This window comes from Stenella coeruleoalba (assembly GCF_951394435.1).
Source record: "Stenella coeruleoalba genome assembly, chromosome: 5".
Lineage (NCBI taxonomy): Eukaryota > Metazoa > Chordata > Mammalia > Artiodactyla > Delphinidae > Stenella > Stenella coeruleoalba.
The window spans coordinates 72,551,208-72,558,312 of NC_137150.1; the positions used below are offsets into that span (position 1 = coordinate 72,551,208).

General features: G+C 44.0%; 1 protein-coding gene across 3 annotated transcripts in view; it reads right to left on the reverse strand.

The window, feature by feature from the left end:
• The window catches only part of SENP5 (SUMO specific peptidase 5), a 39,537-nt gene extending 35,684 nt beyond the window's left edge, over window positions 1-3,853 (reverse strand). For all 3 annotated transcript variants that reach the window (XM_079921952.1, XM_079921951.1, XM_079921949.1), the window contains exon 1: window positions 3,652-3,853. The gene's annotated coding sequence lies outside the window, so the exon portion shown is untranslated. The remainder of the gene's footprint in view (window positions 1-3,651) is intronic.
• Window positions 3,854-7,105: the final 3,252 nt, after the last annotated feature.

A 7,105-nucleotide genomic window follows, 5' to 3' on the forward strand; every position in this document is an offset into this window, starting at 1 on the left:
CATAAAGCAGATTAAGTTAAATATCCAATTTTGGTCTCAAGTCCTTACAGACAGAGAAGACTGCCTCAAGGACCAGCAAGTGACTTCTAAACTCCACTTCTCACGGGGTCTTCAAGTTGTCACTACCCTCCCCCGCCTTTATTTCTGTTAAATCCATAATATCAGTTTACATTAAAATTGTGAATCCTGGGTTCCCATTTATCCTTTCTCAATACCTCTACTTGAAAAGTGTATTCTGTCAGAATCTGAAATTCACCAATTTTTAGGCTTCAGAATTAAGGTATTTCAGACACAAAATTAAAAAATTTAGAGGGACTTCTCTGGTGGTCCAGTGGTTAAGACTCCATGCTTCCAATGCAGGGGGCTCAGGTTCAATCCCTGGTCAGGGAACTATGATCCCACATGCCACACGGCTTGGCCAAAAAAAAAAAAAAAAAAAAAAAATTAGAGACTCAGTGACTTGGTTTTTCATCTTAAACACATACCATATGTCTCTCTAGATTCTGAATTTATAGATTACCTCTCTGTTAACATGGCTTTGTTAATCAGTGAATTCAGAATGCCCTTGTGTCATCTGGTTGTAGGAAGTTAACATGCTATAAACAGGGTCATGTTTAAAAAGAAAATAATTCAGCATCTTCCTTTAGAGGATTTGTGATGTACGGTCCATTTCTGGCTCTACTAACACAGGCTTTTCATCGTTTCAGTGATTCTTATTCAAAGAATAATTTGCTAATGAATGTATCTCCCCAAAAGAGAATGTTCAACTCTGCCTGATCTATTACCTTAAGAATGCTGAAAATATTAACCACCCCCCTAAAAAAATCACGACATTTTCACTGTAATGGGCAAGAAAAATACATATGAGGCACTGTTACTTCCTTATCAGTTCATCCTTTCTAGATATCTATCAAATTCTTTAAATCAGTGGCACGGTACAATTAACCAAAAAAGAAAAAGGGACTAAAAATTCAAGGACAAGCTTAAGGCAATACCAAGAGCCTCTGGTTAAATCAGGTGTTTATAAGGCAATTAGAGAAGTTATAGGGCTTCTCTAACAGTTCTCAAATTGAGTTCCATAGGAAGCTGGCTAGTGACACAAAATAAGAGGTCATGCATACCAGCATTGTGGGGGATGGTGGTGGAGAGAAACCTGTGGACAGTACAGTGAGTTTATGACAAACCAGAACAAAAGTGAAAATATTCTTTAACTGGAATTCTTCCATGGTTTATGAAGGCTTGGCATAAAAGTCTACTAAGAAACTGATTTATAAAATGATATGGTCTTTATATAATTCTGCCAACAACAAAAAAACCTGAGCAACATTTAGTAAAAAATTTTACTGTAAAATCTAATACTTTCATTAAAGAGCATTAAGGAGTCTAATTGCATAGGGAACTATGAAAACAGAATTACATAGAGCTACTGACAAATGACTTTTTTCCCCTTCTGTGCTCTCAGAGATACAAAACCTGAAATAGTACTATTGATTCAAGTAAGGTTATTTGTTAAGGAAAGGAAGAAAAAGAGAAAGAAATTTAAAAAGCATAGGCAACAGGGTTTCCCTGGTGGCTCAGTGGTTAAGAATCCGCCTGCCAATGCAGAGAACATGGGTTCAAGCCCTGGTCCGGGAAGATCCCACATGCCATGGAGCAACTAAGCCCATGTGCCACAACTACTGAGCCTGTGCTCTAGAGCCCGCGAGCCACAACTACTGAGCCCAGGCACCACAACTACTGAAGCCCACGTGCCTAGAGCCCATGCTCCGCAACAAGAGAAGCCACCACAATAAGAAGCCCACGCACCGCAACGAAGACCCACTCGCTGCAACTAAAGCCCGCGCACAGCAACGAAGATGCAACGCGGTCAAAAAATTAAATACAATAAATAAATTAAAAAAAAAAAGCATAGGCAACAAACTAATTGACACTTCACCTCTCTGAGCCTGTTTATAAACTAAAATCTGCGTTTTCAAATGGTGAATATCACCTGAAAAGCTTTTTAAAAATCGCAAATACCCAGGTCCCATTTCAGATCTATTAAGGTAGTGTCTGGGCATCTGGGGTTTTGTTTTAATTCCCCAACTGATTCTGATGTCCCTGCAGGTTTTGGAACCACTGGATTAGATGACCCTCAAGGTCCCTTCCGTATCCATGACTTAAAATTCCAAATTGACAATTCTGTGTCAAAGGAACTGAAGATTGCACTTCATCATGCTTCACTGAGCATCATCACACTCCAATGAGGGAAGGCAAGTACCCTTAATTTGTCTGACCAAGCAACCGTAAGAACAGGTGCTACTCACTCAAGTCACTGATTGCATCTCCCTTCTCCCCTCCCCAAACACTTCTCTTAGGGTCTACTTAAACTTCAGAGCAGGGAATGGTCTTCTCTCACCAATACAGAGAAAGGTATCTCCTCATATTAACTTAGAACTGTAATGTTCAGCCACTCAAAGGATTCAAGTCCTTATATTTATTCTCTGAACATTTTCAATTAACATGAAATGCTTTAGAAGCAGAGGGAGGAGTCCTCAGAAACGTGCAAAGAATTCCTTCTAAAGAGGGCCAAGGTGTGAATGAAGCCCCTCCCAGCTTTTCTCCTAGAAAGGGCCCACTAGACATACTGAGCAAGAAGCAAAACTGATTTAGGTCATCCCTCATACACCAATAATGTGTAATCAATAAGCATGAGACCTCTGGGTGACTAGGAGCAACTGATTTCTTTCTAATGCTGCCCGACCCAAAGCAGAGACTGCAGTTAGCTTTTAACCACAAGATCCTAGTATCTCTTCTGGCACCCTTCTCCATACCAAGCGTAGTTATTCTGGGTAAAAGACATAATTAAGAACCTACCATTAAGCGTCCTGGGTATTCTTAAACCGACTTTAACCTGATTCCCAAAATATTTCATGATTAACGTTCTGCTTTCTTCATTTCATTTAATTCTCCCAACTAATTTATATAGGTAAAAGAAAGTTCCACTTTATATGGGTTAAAAATGTCTACACAAGATTAAAGCCACCAGCAAGTGGCAGGCCAGGATTTCAATTCTGCTTTTCGAACTCCAAGTCCAAAACCCTTATCTCCGACATCCTCTCCGCACCCCTCCTCCCCCAAAAGAGTGGTCATACACTGTAACGGGGGTTGATACTGCCTAGCATAAACAGAAGGGAAAAACAGGCTTCCCACCGCCCAAATGTTCAATTGTGCCATACCCGTTCACTAGAACAGGGTCCCAGGAGTGTGAGGATGGAACCAAAGGCAGGAAGGAAGCAGAATTGTCCGAACAAATAAAACCCAAGACGGCAGGAGCTGGAGGACCTCTACCAGCAGTTCTTCCGCTCAAAGATTCCCCCGGCTTCAGGAAGAGCGGCCGGGGGCGCTAGCCCTCTCCGCTTCTGCGTCGTACAGCTCGGACTGGCGAGAAAAAGGGGACACTGGTCCCTCGGGACGAGCTCCTTCCCCGCCCCCAGAAAGGCACAACAGCGCCCGGGGAGAAATCCGCTGCCTCTGGTTCGGCGGTGGGGGAAGAGCAGCGCTCGAGGCCTCCAGGCCAGGGTGCTGAGCTGGCGCGCACTGGCGCGAGAATGGCCAGCCAGCCTGGTCCGTCAGTCATTCGCCGTATTTGACACCCGGGCTCCCGCTTACCTACGTCCCTCGCTGCCGGCACCTGCCCCGCCGTGGGGCCAGATACTGCGGCAGTTCGAACTGCGGCCCCGCCTTCGCCAGCTTTAGGGGAAAGCCCGTCAGCCAGCAGACGTCCGGCCTGCTTACAACGGCCACAGCCGCCGAGCTTCCTCTGGAGCCACTGCCGAGAAGCCGGCGCTCACTTACAACGTCACCTTCTTCGGTGCCCTTCCGCCTCAGCCCCGCCCGCGCCGCGTGCAGGGGACGGGGGAGGGAAGCAAGGGCTCGGCGCTGGGGGCGTGGCCCCGCCTTCCCTCCACTTCCGGCGGCGAACGCTCCCCCGCCCGCCCGGGACGTCTTTCTGACGATCCGCGCCCCTGGCGTCAGGACTCCGCTTTTGGTCGCGGACTCGGCTCTTTCCTCGTGGCGCGTGAGGATTGTAGAAACTGCGATCTGAACATTGCAGAACGGGTTTGAGACTTCTTTACAGCCTGCTCTCAAGTTTTTAACCCCCATAGGGCTAAGGCAAACCGTAGCTACTCCCTCCACTAATCCTTTTTCCCTTTGGTCAAAAGCGAAGGACCACATTCCTGCTCTGGCTGCACTTTGAGGCCTGGCCCAAGCTTTTCTTCTCTGGTTTTTCCATGGTGATCTTTCCCCTTGGCATTGCGATGTGCCTCTATATCTCTGACCCGCCTCTCCTCAACTGAGAACACTTCCCCAGGAGGGCAAGAACCTGGTCTTATTCCCCATTGTAGCCCCAGCCAGCACCAAATAGTGACTGGACTACAAGTGCTTAGTAAGTCTGTGCAATAAATCTATTATTCTTTTTCTGAACAAAGAGGAAAGTGACTTCAGTCTGTTATATTAAAGCACGATTCTTTCAACAAGCATTTTTTTTTTAATGTGAACATGAAGTAATATTTCTCTTGCAAGCCCTCAGTCTAATTGTGGGGAGACATACATAATTTTAATACGATATCCTGATAGGTGGAAAATATAATAATACCAGATTTATTGTGGAAGATGAATTCAATTTTGGCCGTATTCGATTTTTGGAATAGAGTGGAGATGTATACTATGGAATACCAAGGGTAGGGTGCTGGGAGCCTTGTGCCCCAGGCACAAGCAATAAGGGTGTGCATTGACTGTAAAGAAGGTTAAAAAAATAATAAAAGCGACTACAGTGTGGTTTGCTTTTAATCATCACACGTGTCAGCAAATTCTAACCAATGCCAGTGATAAAGTAGTCCTTTACAAACAAAAGCTTTTCTTGGTCTTCCTTATCAACAATTTCTGTAGTTATTGAGTTTTAATAGTATATATGTAAGCTCAGCTTGGCACATTTCCTCAGTTTAAAAGTAAATCTTTTTGAGATTTCCACTTCCAGCCAAGATGGAATAAGAAATCAGATTTTACCCTTCCAACTGTAACAACTAAAAAACCAGACAAGAAATATGCAACATTTATTTATTTTTTAATAGCTGTTTATTTATTTATTTGGATGCACGGGGTCTTAGTTGCGGCATGCAAGATCTTCATTGGCAGCATGTAGGATCTTTTAGTTGGAGCATGCAGAATCTTAGTTGTAGTATGCGGGATCTTTAGTTGCGGCATGTGAACTCTTAGTTGTGGCATGTGGGATCTAGTTCCCTGACCAGAGATCGAACCCGGGCCCCCTGTATTGGGAGCGCGGAGTCTTAGCCACTGGACCACTAGGGAAGTCCCTGAAACAACATTTAAAAAACATTTGACATAAGGCAAAAAAGAATGGTGATCCCTGAGAGATGGACAATAAATGGGGTGAGCCCCCCCCAAATGCACCAGTTTACTGCCTGGCAAGAGTCTCCAGGACAGTCACAGGTAGGGGAAACCAAGAGGAGCCTGGTGGTCTCCTTGTGTTGAGGGGAAGACGCCAAAGCAGCTAGAGTTCAGAGGAAAGAGTCCCCAGTGTAGAGACAGCTGCACAAAGAGAAAGTTCTAGCTGCTTTTTAATATTTTCTCTTTGTTGTTGATTTTCAGCCATTTGACTATTTTGTTCCCTACTGTGGTTTTCCTTTTATTTATCTGGCCTGGGTTTCCCTGAGCTTCTCTAATTTGTGGGTTGACATCTTTCATCAGTTTGGGGAAATTCTCAGCCATTGTCTCTTCGACTATTGTTTTTGCTCCATTCTCTTATCTCTGTTCCTCTGGGAGTCCAATTACATATGTAAGATTATTTGACCTTGTTTCACCATATGTTTCATACTTTGTATCATCTTTTTTTTGTCTCTTGACATTTCAGTTTGAATGTTTTCTATGGACCTGTTTTTGAGTTTACTAATTCTCTCTTCTATAATCTCCAGTCTGTTATCAAATCTGCACAGTGTTCTTAATTTTTTTTTTTTTTTTTTTTTTGTGGTACGCGGGCCTCTCACTGTTGTGGCCTCTCCCGTTGCGGAGCACAGGCTCCAGACACACAGGCTCAGCAGCCATGGCTCACGGACCCAGCCGCTCCGCGGCATGTGGGATCTTCCCGGACCGGGGCACGAACCGGCGTCCCCTGCATCGGCAGGCGGACTCTCAACCACTGCGCCACCAGGGAAGCCCTGTTCTTAATTTTTAATATTGTATTTTCAATTTTAGAATTTGATTTGTTTTTATAATTTTTAAAATAGATTCATTATCCATTGAAAGTCTCCATCTTTTCATCCATTTTGTTCATCTTTTCCTCTGTTTTATCTTATTCATCAGTTTTTTGTTTTTGTTTTTCATTCTTTGTCTGCTAACTTCAACATTTTAATCATCTGTTGGTCCAGTTCAATGGTTCATTTTTCTCTTGTGATTATTATGTTTTCCTGCCTCTTCACAGACTTGGTAATGTTTTCTTCTGTGCCAGACAGTGTGTATAAAAGAACTGTAGAGTGAGCCACCACATGATATCATCTCCCAGTGAGAGTTCCCCCTTCCCTCCATTAGGTTGATAGAGTGAGGGTCTGATAATCACAATCTAATTAGGGATCGAGCTGGGTCTTGGCAAGGTTTCCTTCTTACTTAGACTCATTCCACTTCTGGTTCATCCATGTTCCTCCGGGGTATATCTCCTCAGACCTGAAATACTACAGTACTATTCAGTTCAGTTCTTTAGAGACATTGAGCTTAGCTTTTTCACCTCCAGCTATTCAGCTTCAAAATATGAGAAATGTTTCGAGGGAGAGAGTAGCCATGTGTTTGAGGAGGCCATGTCCCTCTAATGGGGCATGGTTTCCTAAACACCATGACTTTTAAAAAGTTTTGGCCCAGGTCCGCAGCCTCCCAAGGAGGTCTCGAACACAGCAAATGCCCCACGCAGAAAATCAGCCATGCACTGAGGCTCTTCCGGTTTTCAAACTTCCCCAATAGTCCCACATGACCACCAAAAGTTCCTCTGGGTTTTCTTTGCCCCAGTAGACAACCTCTGCCTAGGTTAAGACTGATCCTCAGCCTGTAACTAGAA